This window comes from Podarcis gaigeae (genome assembly GCF_964106915.1).
Source record: "Podarcis gaigeae genome assembly, chromosome: 10".
Classification (NCBI taxonomy): Eukaryota; Metazoa; Chordata; class Lepidosauria; order Squamata; family Lacertidae; genus Podarcis; species Podarcis gaigeae.
Genome location: NC_139686.1, coordinates 1,147,501 through 1,164,475, shown reverse-complemented (window position 1 = coordinate 1,164,475; position 16,975 = coordinate 1,147,501). Strand labels below are relative to the sequence as shown.

The window sequence follows — 16,975 nt, the reverse complement described above, 5'->3', positions numbered from 1 at the left end:
ATAATTAACGTTGTCCATTATTATTAACGATATTTATCCGCTGCCCGACCACCGGGGTTCTCTGAGCGATCTACAAATGCAAAATACAGCATAAAACCGAATTAGCCAACGCTTTGAGAATTCGTTTTGGCTTTCGATATACATGCATATATAAAAATTATATATCAAAAACAAATTCGAAACTCCAAGCTCCGCCCCAACCCAAAAGACAGAAAGTTTTTAAGACTCCAGCTCGACTGGCGACCCCGAATTCGTAGCGCGCGCCGCGGGGTCCTCCTACTCTCGGTAGAAACCCGCAAATTTTGGGTGGGTGGGTGGAGAAACGGGGTCCGGGGAATCCCCTCCTCGGCCATTCCGGGTCAACAGTATTATTTTAGAAACCTCTACAGCATTCTTTTCGGATTTGCTGATCCGGCCTCGGTCCCTTTTTGTAAACGTTCCCTTGCGCCCTTGAAAAAAAATCTTTATAAACCCCCAATCGGGGGCGATAATTTTGGCGTAACGAAATGTGAACGAAGACCCTCCCACAAAGTTAAAACAAGGGAGAAATTAACACCAGGAACAAAAGTGACTTTTTGCTTTCAACGAAGCTACGCTTAATTTCGCTGGTGCATTTTCAAGTATATGCCAGGCAGGAAGCCTCGAGTTTCCACGGTCGTCCTTTGCAGAGACTCCGCCTGGAGGAATCCCCCCCGCCCCGCCCCGCCCCACGTCGAAATGGGAGCGAGGGTCTTCCCCCTTCAATCCCTGCCCAACGCTAGATTTTATTGCGTGGCTAGGAAATATAAGCGCGTGTTTTTTGGGGAGGTTTCCAGTGGTCTCTAAAGGATATTGCGCTCACTGGAAGGACAGATCCTGAAGCTGAGACTCCAAGACTTTGGCCACCTCATGAGAAGAGAAGACTCCCTGGAAAAGACCCTGATGTTTGGAAAGATGGAGGGCACAAGGAGAAGGGGACGACAGAGGACGAGATGGTGGGACAGTGTTCTCGAAGCTACCAGCATGAGGGAGGCAGTGGAAGACAGGAGGGCCTGGCGTGCTCTGGTCCAGGGGGTCACGAAGAGGCGGACACGACTAAACGACTAAACAACAACAACAAAGGATATTGCAGAGTTGGAAAATGTTCAGAAAAGGTGATCGAAGGGGGTCATCTAGGAAGAAATATGGCAGCGTTTGGGAATTTTTAGTCCGGAGAAAAAGCGAGTAAAAGGCGACAGGTCAGAAGTATATAAAATTATACCTGGCCTGGATAAAGTGGAGAGAGAAATGTTTTTTCTTCCTGTTTCATAACCCCGGAACTCGTGGGCATCCAAACGAAGCTGAATGTGGGGGAAATCAGGGCAGACAGAAGAAAGTCCTTCTTCACGCAGCTCAGAGATGAACTACGGAACTCCCCTCCACAGGAGCCAATGATGGCACCGAACTTGGATGGCTTTTTATGTTAGCCGCTCTGAGCCCGGCCTCGGCCGGGGTGGGCGGGATACAAATAAAAATTCATTATTATTTCTTCTTACTATTTTTAAAAGACCAATTCTGGAGGAAGTTGACTCCTAGACGCGTTGGAGGCAGCAGCGCTTCTGAATGTCCCTTGCTGTAAGCCGCGGGGGGCGGGGGTCTGGCACTCGGATCCTGGACTAGATGGTCCAAGTGGCCTGATCCGGCATGCTCTTCTTAGGTTCTTCTGCCCCCACACCTTGCCCCTGGATCCCCCCCTCCCCTGCCCACGGCCGTGTTATTTTTATATTCCTATTCTGCAGATGGATAACTGAGACTGGATCGCGGGAAGGAGGAGCCCAGGGGGACTTTCTCCGAGGTGGGGCTGGAATCTGGGCCGCTCAGAACCGCGCTCTGTACAACCTGAAAAAACGGACAATGCACGGACTTTTGGTAAGCAAAGAAAATGAACAACAACAACCACAACCGCGGTCACGAAGCGGTGCTCAGGTTCCGATCGGCAGAATCGGGATTTTGCGTCCCTTTGAAATGTCACATTTGAGACGGATCTTAGAGAACGCCAAGCCTCTCCGGGAAATGCGTGAGCCAGGAAAGTCTGCCTCTTGGGGAGACATCGGAAGGTGGCGGACTCCCTTCCCTTGGGCAGGTGGCTAATCTGTCAGGAATCCCTGAGCTACGACCTCCGGGGGCTGGACTAGATGACCCCGGGGGTCCCCTTCCAGCTCTACCGTTCTATGATACTGTGGCTGCATGACACGCGAAGGCTCCTCATCCCTACGGAGCGAGGCACCTTTGCCCCGCCGAGCCGCTCCCTGGCGGCCCTTGGAAACGGGGCCCTTCTGCATGGAATCGTAGAAGCGCAGAATTGTGGAGTTGGAAGAGGGACCCCCAAGGGACATCTAGTCCAACCCCCTGCCGTGCAGGGCAGGTGCTCTGCCGGGGGGCTGTGGAGCCTCCCCCATCACTGGGGGTTGGGGAGGTTAAAGTCCTCGACCCCGAAGCGGCCACGAACTGGAATGGCGCGCGCGCCTGAGAAGGAGATCAGGCTTCGCCAACTCTTGGTTCAAACTCTTGGTTCGGAGTTTTCCAGCGGGCGCAGCGGCGAGATCTCTCCCGGGGAGATTCCGCGCTTCCCAGCTCCGCAAAGGGAAGAGGGAAGATCCTGCGGGATTTAAAGCTGGCGCGGGATCTGTTTAGAAAGGCGTCTGCCGGGATCTTCTCTGCGGCTCTGCATTTGTGGGTCGAGAGTAGCTCTCCTTGGAGGGCGAACGCCGATGCCATTTGATGGATATAAGGTCTTTTAAAGTGCCAGGAAAGGAGTGATAAAAGGGCCGGAGCGAATCCCTTGAGAAGAAACGCCACGCGGTTTAAGACTTTTTAGTTCGGAGAAAAGGCGACGGGCAGGAAGTCTATAAAGTCTATTATGCAATGGCGCGGAGAAAGAGAGAAGTTTCACTGCCTCTCTCAGAACAGGAGAAATCGTGGACATCCCGGGAAGCCGAAGGTTGGAGGAAGCAGGACGGATCGAAGCAAGTCCTTCTTCCCGCAGCGCAGAGTTAACCCACGGAACTCTCTGCCACAGGAGGCAGGGATGGCCATCGCGAAGTTGTCTCCTTACCCTGCCCCGAGGGGAGGGCAGAACCCCCACTCCAGCTGTTTCCAAACAAACACCTTTTATTGATTTCGTTTATTTATCTCATTTACACCCCACATTCTCAAGATGGCTCTTCCCCTCCTCCGTTAATCCCCTCAACAACCCTGTTGGGACGAGAGGCGGTCACAGCCCGTGAGCTTCGTGGTGGAGTGGAAGATTTGAACCCTGGTCTCTCCGCTGCCTCTCGCATTTATTCTCCTCGCAGGGCAACTGCTTTTCACAGGGACGTTTCTCGCGACGGTCATCCTATGTCAGCCGCTTTGGTGAGGTCTGCCCGAAAAGCGGTATATAAATACCTGAAATAAAACAGAGAGGAAGAAATAATACCGCAGAGAGCCCATCTGAGGCCACACATGGGTTGCTGCTGGTTGAGGGTGAGCGGGGACGCGCGCACCCACCCCAATACACCCAACACCTTGAGCTTACAAGGGAACTACTGGCTGCGTGATTTTGGGATGCGCGTGACGCTGCAAGCGAGTTTATTTGTCCGGTGAAAATGCGTAGCAATAGCTCTCTCCACAAATGACCAGGATGACACAATTCGGGGTTTCATTCCGACCCCCATTTCTGGATTCTCCTACTTATCCATGCAGACAAACGCCCCGTCATAGAATCGTAGAGTTGGAAGGAACCCCAAAGGTCCTCTAGCCCACCCCTTTGCAATGCAGGAATCTGGTTTAGTTGGAATCTCCTTCCTTGTCATTTGAATCCACTGGATCGGGTTCTCCCCTCTGAAGCAGAAGGAAAACAAGGTGGCTCCACGTGGCAGCCCTTCAGAAATTCGAAGTCCCTTGGCGGCAGCTGCCCCCCCCCCCCTGCTCGACATCGTGACGTCAGGTGTCCCCTCTCGTTGCCCTCCAAGAAAACAAAAGCCCCCCCCCCCCACCTTGGACCAAAGTGGCTGCGGAGGAATCAGCCCAGAGATTCTTCCCTCGCGGTCAGGCGGCAGGCGCAGCGCGATCCAAAGCACCTTGCCTCGGAAGCCAGCCCCGTTTTGCGCCCCGGGGGCCTATTAACACAGCAGTCAACTTTTCCTTTTTCTTGCGAGGAATCCTATTCGGAATAAGGGAATTTCCCTTAAGAAAAGGGAAACGTTGACAGCTATGTATTAAGTGCGCCTAGGGAGGGTTTGCAGCTTCTCGAGACTCGCGTGCACTAACGCGGTCCTTTTCCGACGTGGCGCTCTGCGCTCCAGGGAGCGATCCGAGGAGTCCGGGCGGAGTTAGGTGGGGTCTTCCTAGGATGTTTCCGGGAGAGGATTCTGCGAGACCGCGAGCACAGGCGCCGATGCTGGTCTGCGCAGCAGGGCTGTCAATGGGGAGGAGAGAATGGGGCAGCGGCAGAAAAAGTGGGAGCCAGTTATGCTCGACGTCTCCAGAGAGGTAGAGACCCAGCGCATCCTACTCAGCTGAGGAGACAATTGCCTCCTTGAGTCCAGAGGGCCAGGCTGCGGCTGCCTCCACCCTAGCTAGCAGAATAAGGTTATGAGAATAGCACCGCTGGATCAGGAGAACCATGGAATTAAAGCATCTATAACAGACCTAGACAGCATCTTAAAAAGCAGAGACATCACCTTGCCGACAAAGGCCGTATAGTTAAAGCTATGGTTTTCCCAGTAGTGATGTATGGAAGTGAGAGCTGGACCATCAAGAAGGCTGATCGCCGAAGAATGGATGCTTTTGAATTATGGTGCTGGAGGAGACTCTTGAGAGTCCCATGGACTGCAAGAAGATCATTCTGAAGGAAATCAGCCCTGAGTGCTCCCTGGAAGGACAGATCCTGAAGCTGAGGCTCCAAGACTTTGGCCACCTCATGAGAAGAGAAGACTCCCTGGAAAAGACCCTGATGTTGGGAAAGATGGAGGGCACAAGGAGAAGGGGAGGACGAGATGGTTGGACAGTGTTCTCGAAGCTACCAGCATGAGGGAGGCAGTGGAAGACAGGAGTGCCTGGCGTGCTCTGGTCCAGGGGGTCACGAAGAGGCGGACACGACTAAATGACTCAACAACAAATAACAGATGGTCACCCAAGCTCTGCTTAGAAACCTCCAAGGAAGCAGGGAAACCAGCAAGCAGGATTCTAGCACAAGAGCACTCTCCCCGCCTGTGGTTTCCAGCAGTTTGGATTCAGCAGCATCGCACCCTCCAGCTTGTGGGAATGTTCAGGGAGGCAGGAGAGGATATGTTATTTATTAATATCCTTTCTAATTTGCGCTAGCCAGTTTCTTCACTTAGCAGAGTTTTCCCATTCCCCTTTTAAACACACAGCAGATAACTGGTTGCAGGCTTGTGTAAGCCTCTCACTATTAGGTTCCTGGTAAGTTCCCTTATACTCCCCTTAAAAGAATAAACACAACACAATCTAGTGTAAAGTATATAAAATAAGTTTACTCACATTCAGTCCACAGCTGGATCCCTGAAGGCAGACTTAGTTACAAAGTATATACATGTGGATCTATCCCATATGAAGCCAACAGAGCATTTCTCACTAAAAAGCTGCTCCAACGACGGAGGAAGTAAAAAAGAGAGAGTGTGCTGCGTGCCTTGTCCTTTTGTTACCTGAACAGGTAAGGTCACGCCCACCTCTAGTCACATGCAAAGGAAATATGTCCCAGCCAGGAGGAAACAGGAAGTTCTGACTGGCTGGACCAAACATTCCCTCGCATGTCCACTCTAGGAAAACAAGGAATGTTGTACTTGACTGCTACTTATGTATCACATCCCACACAGCTGTGGATGTGGAGGCAGGGCAGAGCCATTGTGGCTATTAGCCATCCATAGCCCATCCTCTTTTAAAGTCATCCAAGTTGGTAGCCATCATTGCTTCCTGTGGGGGGGAGTTCCACAGTTTAACTCTGCTCTGCATCATGAAGAAGTATGCCCAGTCCATTATTCCCAGTCACATGTGAACAAGTGGAACAATCCCACCCACACACCTAAACAATGAGTTTGCTACAATGAGATGACTCCATGGGAGAAATTGGGTGCTACATGGTGGAATGCCATGCCCCCCCGTCCCCCCATTGGGACTCCTGGACCACAGGTGGGGCATTGCTCAAGACAACCCCTTAGGCTGAGGCACATAGAGCAGGGTCTCTTTTGTGTTGGCTCCCTGCTTCTGTAGAGCCTTGCCTTTGGTGACTCATACTTCCATTCCGTTTCAGGGGAACACACTTCATTCATGTGATGCACAATTCAGAGGTGAAAAAAAACATTTGCACAATGTTTTCCATGTTGACAGCTGGGTGGGAAGGAAAAACAGAAATGAGTTTAAATCAGTATACGGCAAAATCCCATGTTAGGGATAGTTGGAAAGGAAAGGAAAGGAAGGAGAAAGGAGAAAGGAGAAAGGAGAAAGGAGAAAGGAAAGGAGAAAGGAAAGGAAAGGAGAAAGGAAAGGAAAGGAAAGGAAAGAGGAAAGGAAAGGAAAGGAGAAAGGAAAGGAAAGGAAAGGAAAGGAGAAAGGAAAGGAGAAAGGAAAGGAAAGGAGAAAGGAAAGGAAAGGAAAGGAAAGGAAAGGAGAAAGGAAAGGAAAGGAAAGGAAAGGAGAAAGGAAAGGAAAGGAGAAAGGAAAGGAAAGGAGAAAGGAAAGGAAAGGAGAAAGGAAAGGAAAGGAGAAAGGAGAAAGGAAAGGAGAAAGGAGAAAGAAAAGGAGAAAGGAAAAAGGAAAGGAGAAAGGAAAAAGGAAAGGAAAGGAAAGGAGAAAGGAGAAAGGAGAAAGGAAAGGAGAAAGGAAAGGAAAGGAAAGGAAAGGAGAAAGGAGAAAGGAGAAAGGAGAAAGGAAAGGAGAAAGGAGAAAGGAAAGGAGCCATTATGCAAATCTATGGTGTGGCTACACTTGGAATCCAGTGTACAGTTCTGTTCACCTTTGCAGCCAAATCTAATGGCGTACATTCTTGCAAGCTAGCATGTAAAGGGGCTAAGACCACAGAGGCAGCAATGCTACTGAATACCAGTTGCTGGAAATCGTGGGATGGGAGAGGGCTCTTGTGTTCAAATCCTGCTTGCAGGTTTCCCTTTGGGACATCTGAATGGCCCGTGACAACAGGATGTTAGACTAGATGGGCCATTGGGCCTGATCCAGAAAGTTCTTCTTATGTTCTCATGGCTGACAATGCAATTATCTGAGCATTGTTTGTTAGCACTCATAAAGGTAAAGGGACCCCTGACCGTTAGGTCCAGTCGCGGACGACTCTGGGGTTGTGGCACTCATCTCGCTCTACTGGCCGAGGGAGCTGGCGTACAGCTTCCGGGTCATGTGGCCAGCATGACTAAGCCGCTTCTGGCGAACCAGAGCAGCGCACAGAAATGCCGTTTACCTTCCCGCCAGAGCGGTACCTATTTATCTACTTGCACTTTTGATGTGCTTTTGAACTGCTAGGTTGGCAGGAGCTGGGACTGAGCAACGGGAGCTCACCCCGTCATGGGGTTCAAACCGCCAACCTTCTGATCGGCAAGTCCTAGGCTCTGTGGTTTAACATCTCGTTAGCACTCGTAGGGTGACATAAAACCATTGTCTCAATCTGAGCTGAAGTGAAAAGAGTCTAATGTTGTTATTGGTTCTAATTCAGATTTATCCTGTTGGGATCACAGAAGTAGAGTTGGAAGGGAGCTTGAGGGAATCATAGCTAAAGCACCCCCGACAGATGACAATCCAACCTCTGCTTAAAAACCTCTAATGGAGTCTCCCTTTGAAATTATTCTGGGGGAGAACAGCAACTCATGGTTCATCAGCAGAGTCCAGGGAGGCGAAACGGATTTCCTGACCGTTTCTGAGTGCTGCCCTTCCTGACGTCAGATCTGTGCCCGTTTGGGAAAGGAGAATGACTCAGCATGCCTTCATTCTACTTGGCTGCCCATCAGGCCGTAGTCCTGTGTCCCAGCTGAGCATTTTGCAGGAGAGTGGAAAGGATGACATGCCCGCTACTCACCAAGTAACAGGAAAGCCCGGCATAATCCTGCCCTGCTGTTGAAATCAAACAGGATCACGAGTCTGTATTTCGGACGTTGTGTTCTCGACTCTCATTCTTGCAAAGCAGGCAGATTCCCTGTAGGAGATGAGTTTGGAAAGAGTCACCCACAGGCAGAAGTCCAGAAATCAGTATCCGCATTTCCACATTGTGGCTCCCCCCCCCCCGCCCTTTTGCTGTTATTGGTGGGAAAAGCGGCTGCCGATTCATGCACTTTATGGGATGTTGCTGTTCAGCAACTGCGCTTGGCGTTCAGTCACTCCCCACGGAGCTTGGCTGAGGTGCTGGGCCAACCTCCCACCTCCTGCGTGGAATTCTTGTGGCTGCCCCTGCTGGGCTGCTAGGCCTCACTGCAGAGCCCAAAGGGTTGCATGACACATGATACTTGGATGCTCAACACGGAGCGTTTTGGGAAGGGCTGCCAGGGGTTGGAGCAGCTGCAGCGCAGTGTGGCTTCTCAGGACAGCAGCTGGCCACATCCAGCCTCTGCAAAGGACCGCAGAAGTCAGCTGGCATCCTTTGCAAGATAAGCACTGCCAGGCGAGTGGTTCAGGGCCCTCTTTCGGATGGAGGAATTGAGGGGAGGCTCATCAAATCCGCAGGTGGCACCAAACCGGGAGGGGCAGCTAAAGCAGCAGAAGACAGAATCAGGATTCACAAGGACCTTAACGAATGGGAGAACTGGGCCCAAGCTAAGAAAATGTGTTTCAATAGGGACAAAGGTAAGGTTCTGCACTTTGTCCTGAAGAACTGGATGCACAAATATAGGATGGGGGACAGCTGGCTTGCCAGTAGTACATGTGAAAAAGATCCTGGGGTCTTAGCAGGTCACAAGCTTAACATGAGCTTGTGTGATGCAGCAGCAAAAAAGGCTAATGCTATTCTAGGCTGCATCAGCAGAAGTCTAGTGTCCAGATCAAGGGAAATATGAGTACCGCTCTATTCTGCCTTAGTCAGACCACACTTGGAATACTGTGTCCAGGGTTGTTCCAATTTGGAATCCTTGCAGATCCGTTCTTCACCTTCGATCAGAGTTGTTATGTGGGAAGTCAGGCTGATCTGAGATGATGATGATGATAATAATAATAATAATAATAATAATAATAATAATAATAATAATACTATTTTATTTATACCCCGCCCTCCCTGGCCAGAGCCGGGCAGCTAACACCAATAAAATTACAAGAAAACATAATGGGGGGGGGGGGGACAAACAAACAAACAAACCCAGTTTAATAGTAGTCCATAAATCAAAACCATAAGGGGAGGGAAACAGAAGGGTCAGACTGAGTCCAAACCAAAGGCCAGACAGAACAGCTCCGTCTTGCAGGCCAGGCGGAAAGATGTCAAGTCCCGCAGGGCCCTGGTCTCTTGGGACAGAGCGTTCCACCAAGTTGGGGCCAGTACTGAAAAGGCCCTGGCCCTAGTTGAGACCAATCTAACCACCTTGCGACTTGAGACCTCCAAAATGTTGTCATTTGTGGACCTTAAGGTCCTCTGTGGGGCATCCCAGGAGAGGCAGTCCCATAGGTACGAGGGTCCTAGGCCAAGATGAGGTGAGTTACCAAGAAATAGAACACATATAACTTTGCACGGAAAGTTTTTCATGGGGAAGGAAGCCAGTGTTGTCCCAAACCAGTCCTTGTGGCTCTGCCAGGGGAAGCTTTGCAGAGATAGGCCTGAGCTTCAAGTCCTCAGACTTCTCCTTGTCCCTTTTCTGCTGCATTGCTTCAAGCAGCCTTGTCATTTCCCAGCAAAAGTCAGAATGTCCTCCCCATTCCCGAGGCCATAAAACACTAAGTGGCCGGTCTCGGTGTCGTGGGCGGCTGCGAAAGAGCTTTTAGAGCTGCTGGCTTGCATTTTGACTCAGGCCAGACTTTTCAAAGACTCCCTTGTCGTCTTGGAGGCCAGGCAGGAAAGCCGACACAGGTCCTCCATGTGAATGGAGAAAACCCGAGACTTGCACAAACGTCCCATCATCCCTTGCCACAGGTGAGGGATGCTCGCATGCAAGATGCTCACCTGGGGAACATGTGTGCTTCCTCATAACCCTAGCTCACCATCCTCTGCACTTCACACAATTCAGGTGTGTTTTATGTTTTCTTTTGGGCAAAGCTTTTCAATTTCGTTTTATAACATATATGAAAACATAGCAGTTTTAACAGCAGATGAAAATCAAAAGATGAAAATCCAAACAATGAAACAGGCATGTAGAATGAGTACAGGTGCACATGGGTTAAAATAACCAACTAAAGAATGTCAATGTTATCTGATTATCGTATTGTTCCAGATTTGCCAGACCTGTGAGGGTTGACTTGAAAATGATGGTTCCATTGTATATGTAATAAAGGAATGCCAGATAATATGAAAAGTGTCTGGGAGATCTAGTCCTTGTCAAAATCTCACATTATACATAATTTTCTCCATTACAGCTCTATTTGAGATTTCACCAAGCATCCAGAGCCAGATTTTGGGCTGTTTTCCATTGAGTAGCAATTATTTTGTCCATATATCTTACACTGGTATCATCAAAATATTTAATAACATTAATTTTGGACAACAAACAATAGTTTCTTCAGTAACATTTATAATTTCCATCCCGATTAAAATAAAAAAATATTGTGCCAATTTACATTCCTAACATATTTTATAATATGTACCAAGTTTATCGCAACCTCCCCAAAAACTGGGTGATATTTTTGGAAGGCTGAATAAGGGTGTTCGTTGCCATGGACCTGGACAGAGTTTGAGCAGATCCTTTTGTGGTTCTGCTCCACTTCCGCTGGAGGAATTTGCCCCATGATATGTTATTAGAAAGGCCACCACCTGCTATCTACAAGTAAAATGAAGAAGAAGAAGAAGAAGAAGAAGAAGAAGAAGAAGAAGAAGAAGAGGAAGAAGAAGAAGAAGAAGAAGAAGAAGAAGAAGAAGAAGAAGAAGAAGAAGAAGAAGTATTATGCCCCGCTCATCTGGCTGCGTTTCCCCAGCCACTCTGGGCAGCTTCCAACAGATCATTAAAAACAGAATAAAACATCAAACATTAAAAACTTCCCTAAACAGGGCTGCCTTCAGATGTCTTCTAAAAGTCAGATAGTTGTTTATTTCCTTGACATCTGGTGGGAGGGCGTTTCACAGGATGGGTGCCACCACTGAGAAGGCCTTGTGCCTGGTTCCCTGTAACTTCATTTCTCACAGCGAGGGAACTGCCAGAAGGCCCTCAGCACTGGACCTCAGTGTCCGGGCAGAATGATGGGGGTGGAGACGCTCCTTCAGGTATACTGGGCTGAGGCCATTTAGGGCTTTCAAGGTCAGCGCCAACACTTTGAATTGTGATTGGAAACGTACTGGGAGCCAATGTAGGTCTTTCAAGACCGGTGTTATATGGTCTCAGCAGCTGCTCCCAGTCACCAGTCTAGCTGCTGCATTCTGGATTAGTTGTAGTTTCCAGGTCACCTTCCAGGGTAGCCCCACGTAGAGCGCATGGCAGTAGTCCAAGCGGAAGATAACTAGAGCATGCACCACTCTGGTGAGACAGTCTGCAGGCAGGGAGGGTCTCATCCTGCGTACCAGACAGCTGCCCCGGACACAGAACTGACCTGCGCCTCCATGGACAGCTGTGAGTCCAAAATGACCCCCAGGCTGCGCACCTGGTCCTTCAGGGGCACAGTTGCCCCATTCAGGACCAGGGAGTCCCCCACACCTGCCCACCCCCTGTCCCCTGTTAGGGAGAGCTTTTGAGGGTGTCTTAATGCATGGGGAGGAATCTCTCTAGGAGTTCCCAGGAGTCAGAAATAGCATCTGTTCCACAGACCTTGGGATGTCTGTGCCATGGATGAACATTAGGGCGACTTCCAGGACCGTATCTTAACAACCATTTGATGGCAAGACTGTTGCAGCTGCTTGGAGCTTTGTGCTCTTCAGCTGGGCAGGTGCCACAGGGATCTCCAAGTTCAACGACCTCAGACACAGAAGCCAGAAGTCCATCTACTCCAGCATTCTGGATTAGCAGCCAGACAGTTGCTCCCAGGCTGCGAAGATCCCAGCAAGCCGTCATTGACGGGATGCTAGGCTAGATAGATCTTTGGCCTGAGTTTGGCTTGTGAAGGCAGTTGTCCTCTTCTGACGCTCTTCCTAGAAGGCTGTGCTCAAAGGTTGACTGCCTCTGAACATGGAAGGACCTGCCATGGCTAATAGCTGTTGATGGACCTCGTCGCCATGGCTATGCCTGAAAACAGAAAAACACGGCATGTGAGACTCGCAAAATGCTCGCGGATGTGACACAGACCCCGTCCAGGAGCTTTGCTGTCCAGGTGAGCTGAGCAAAGATGAAAGGGCAGAGAGCTCGCCAGGACAAGCTTCAGGGAAGCTCCTGTGGACAGCAACCAGAGAGTGAGCCTTATCTCGCTTTATGGCAGTCTTGCGCTGCAACTTCCTGGGTTCTGCGACATCAGAGGCGGCCTGTGAGGACCGATGGGAAGGACAAATACCTGTGAATCAGAGACTGTGGCCAGTTCATGCGGGTTGAATGTTCCCTTTACTTTATTCTAAACTCTAACCCTTTATGCATTTGTTTATTTATTAATATTAGTATTTTCATTTCTATACCACTTTATATTTTTAAGAAAAACCTCAAAGAGATTTATAGCATATTAGACATCAATAAAACAATGCAGAATCAAACATTTCTGAAGACGGTCAAATATAGAGTGTACAGTCAAAGCAACGTAATTAACAGGAAAATAAAATATTAAAGATTTCAAAATAATGCATTACAAAGGAGGTCAACTGCAAAATACATATTAAACACAAACCAAGTTAACAAAAAAGAATCTTACACATTTCAAAAGAAAACCTTGCTAAGTGAAGTCAAATATAAAATGCACATTTAAAACAGCATGATTAACAAGAGAATAAAATATTATCACAATCATGACACTGCTGTTTGGCAGGCACAAAAAGATGGGGCAAAAGAATCCAATAATACGGATTTGTTGTCTGGCATAGCACTGTCCCTCGAGTCTCCCCAGGAACCTCTTTAGTGGAGCTGGTGGGTGTGGGCCATGGCTGTCAACTTTTCCCTTTTTTTAGGGGAAATTCCCTTATTCCAAATAGGATTCCTCGCAAGAAAAGGGAAAAGTTGACAGCTATGGTGTGGGCCCCGCCCCCCTAGGCCAGGTGGAAAGGGCCTTGCAGGGAACAGCCTTCAAGACTCACAGCCGGGCAATGTTTATTGTGTCATTATCATTTATTGTGTTATGGCAGGCTTGGGGTAAGTCTGGATGATGCTCTGACGGCCTTCCAATTTGGGTGGGTGGGTGGATGTCTGGTGCCCAGTGCGGGTTAGGATCTAACCAAGCAAGTCGCTGAACTGGTCACGCAAGTTTCTTTGCAAGACAATGACTTCCGCTGGCCTCTTAAGTGTCCTCATCAGCATCCCAAAAGAATGGAAATAAAGAAAAAGATTAAAAAGTTGTCCAGTAGCACCTTAAAGACCAACTAAGTTTGTTCTGGGTATGCACATGAAAGCTTATATCCAGAACAAACTTAGGTGGTCTCTTAGGTGCTACTGGACAATTTTTAATTTTTATTTACTTATTTCAACCGCGTCAGACCAACACGGCTACCTACCTGAACCAAAAGAATGGGTTCCGTTGCAAGAGCTACGGTTAAGTGAGGGAGCCCTCCAGGTTAACGGATGGGCCTTTCCTCCACGCCCTCATCTAGCTGCACAAGAGACACAATAGTGTGTGAGAGAACGGAGCTGGAAGCCAGTTGGAAGCTGGAGAAACAGAGACTTGCTTGATCTGTGCTGATTCCAAAGCTATGAATAATGGAGAAGGAAGAGCTTTTGGGGTGCTAATGCCGTGGGCCCCTCTATCTTCTTCTCAGGTTGTATATATGTGTCAATAAAACCAGATATACTAAAGACACCACCATCTCCGCTGACCTTCGTAAGAGCCTGGAACCCCCAGAGTCTCTCGTTGCTTGGAGGCTGGAATGGAGTGTAACAGTATTTCACTTGTTCTACTCTGCCTTGTGATGCCCTTGTAAAAGGCAGCACAAAAGCATTTAAATAAAAAAGCACCCACATTCTCATAATTCCTTGATCCCTGAAGTGTTTTGACCTGTCCATCCCCAGTGAAATCCCTCGCAAGCTTTCCACCAACAGAGCTTATGCAGCCCACACAACATAAGGACTTGTGGAACGTTTATGCACAAAACATATGGGTCTCTCACTCCTTGAAGGTTTCGCAGCTGCCACACGGGGGTGTGTGTGTGTGAAATCAGGATGTTAAGATTTATACATGGGAGTTTTCCGGTGGCATTTGAGGTTGGTGGAACGCTACCAAATGAAATGAACTCTTGAATGAAATCTTGAATTCCCCAAGCACCCTCTGTTAGGAACGCACGCAGGTTTGCGGCTGAGCCTCGTGGAGCCGTTCTTGGAATGACGTCTTGGCCAGACTCCAGGGCAGATTGTATTTCCAGAAAAGGGAAGTGTGAGCGGTGGAAGAATTCCTCGCCTCTGCATCCAGGCCTGTGTCTCCTCTTGAGCAGCACAAAGAGAGCAGGATCAGGTGCAGGAAACATGATGTGCAGCGTGAGAGGGAAGGACGTCATCCGAGGTGCAAAGGACAGTCATGGGACATTCTGCGTGCCAGTTTCACGTGCCAGATCAGAAACGCAGCCGGGCTTCTCTGTGGCTGTTGAAGTCATTTAGTGGCTACGAGCGAAGCTTCAATGGGACGAGGAACTCCAGGCATCCAGGCGGCGGCCACGTCTGGTGGGGTCTTAAGGCCGCTTGACCATGTTAGGCTGTCGAGAGAACTGAGCGGCTATTTATGGTCACCCGCCTTGACAACTGTTTGCAGCAGAAGGGCAAACTGGTTTAAGTCAAGCCCCACCAGAGGGGCTGGCATAGCTGCCCCTCTGATGTAAGCCCCAAATCAGGGCAGAGAGAAGGGAAAGGAACATCAGGGGACTCGCTGGCCTTCAGACTCCAGCTGCACCCTTGGTGACCTCACAACTTGAGGTCCTATAGAAAGTAGGTGCAAGGAAAATTCAATGGAAAAAAACTCAGCTCTTCCTATCTTCCCTATCCACTGCCTTGCGGTGTATCTTTTTTCTTTCTTTCTTTTTGATTTTTTTTTAAATTTCAGGCCATTTACAGTGGTACCTTGGGTTAAGTACTTAATTCGTTCCGGAAGTCCGTTCTTAACCTGAAGCATCACTTTAACTAACGGGGCCTTCTGCTGCTGCCGGGCCGCCGGAGCCTAATTTCTGTTCTTATCCTGAAGCAAAGTTCTTAACCTGAAGCACTATTTCTGAGTTAGTGGAGTCTGTAACCTGAAGCGTATGTAACATGAGGTACCACTGTATTTTAAAAAGACATTTGAGTCCTTAAGATGAGCGGGATGCTGCAACAGCAACTCTCTTGGGCTTTGGTGCTGTTCCTTCATGGAATCCATTCCTGACTCTACGGTAGACCTTTTTCAGATGCCTCATACGGCCAGTTCTGATGGTATTGAGCCTCTTGGCCTCAGCACTCCAGTTATACTTTCTCTTGCGCTTAGCAGGATATCCACATTTTCCACAGGTAGACTTCTGGAGATGAATGGCCTTGGACCCACATTGAAGGCACAAAGTGTGCGTCTTATTGTGACGCTTTCCAAAGGAGGATGTTCCTTTCGTTGTCTGTCTTCAGCCGCCACAACGAAAGAGGGCTTGCAGGACGTCTTTGGGAGAAGAAAAGGCTCAGGAGTAGACTCTACACAAATCCAGAATGGAGTCCCAGAGACAGTTGGATGGCACCTTTTATGCCTCCTTCTGGCAACTCCTGCAGCCAAGCTGGTGCCAAACGGATCTCTCTGCTTTCCTTGACACCAGTCAGGCCGAGAGAGGGGTGGTCTCGCTGTCTGGGTAGCCCAGGACCTCCAGACACTCTGCCCAGGCTTGCGCCTCAGGGAGGCCACTTCAGCACTGCTAATGCAGCAAAAACAAGGTGGGAGGCAGCAGTTCCGTTTTTCCAGTCCCTGCAGCCACAGCAGACGCTGTGATTCTCCACTGGTTTGACTTCATCCCTGAAGGCCCACTCCCTCGTCTCTCAAGACAGACAGATGCCAACAACTTTCAGCCTTCCCATACCCTTCCTATGTCACCCATGTCTCCACAATGGAAAACAGGACCTGGGGATAGGAGGGCGCAGTTCAGGTGTGTTGCAGGATCTGTGCTGTAATGCCCTCATTTGGGGTAGCTTGTGCAATAGCGATGTAATGTAGCTGGGCTTGGGGCAAACATACATACACAATTATCACAGAATCCTAGAACGGCAGAGCTGGAAGGGACCCCGAGGGTCATCCAGTCCAACCCCCTGCGATGCAGGGGTCTCGGCCACAGCATTCATGACGGATGGCCAGTTGACCTCTGCTTAAAAGCCTCCAAGGAAGGGGAGTCCGCCACCTCCTGAGGGAGTCCACTCCACTGTCTAAACAGAAATGTTTTCAGCGTGCGCTGGAAAGAGTATAGGCGGGGAGTTCCAGAGTTTAGGTGCTGCCAGTTCTTACAAGTGTGGAGCAGGTATCATGTGGCATTTGTGGCAGATCCAGTTGGTTGAGTGGTAAGGGCCAAGTGCCCAGAACAATGGTCCTTAGGGAAGTGACTTAGAGCTCTCCCCACCCACCTGTTTTCTGGGCTTGCCTTTAATAATAATAATAATAATAATAATAATAATAATAATTTATTACTTATACCCCACCCATCTGGCAGGCCTCCCCAGTCACTCTGGGCGGCTCCCAACAGAATATTAAAAACATAATAAAACATCAAACATTAAAAACTTCCCTAAAATGGTCTGCCTTCAGGTATCTTCTAAAAGTCAGATAGTGGTTTATTTCCTTG

The 16,975-nt window shown here is 49.1% G+C and overlaps 1 pseudogene across 1 annotated transcript; it reads right to left on the bottom strand.

Annotated features, from left to right (window-relative positions):
• Positions 1-15,460: 15,460 nt before the first annotated feature.
• Positions 15,461-15,778, bottom strand: LOC310825805 (large ribosomal subunit protein eL37 pseudogene; annotated as a pseudogene). Its single transcript has one exon. The product of its transcript is annotated as a large ribosomal subunit protein eL37 pseudogene (transcript).
• Between the last annotated feature and the right edge of the window lie 1,197 nt (positions 15,779-16,975).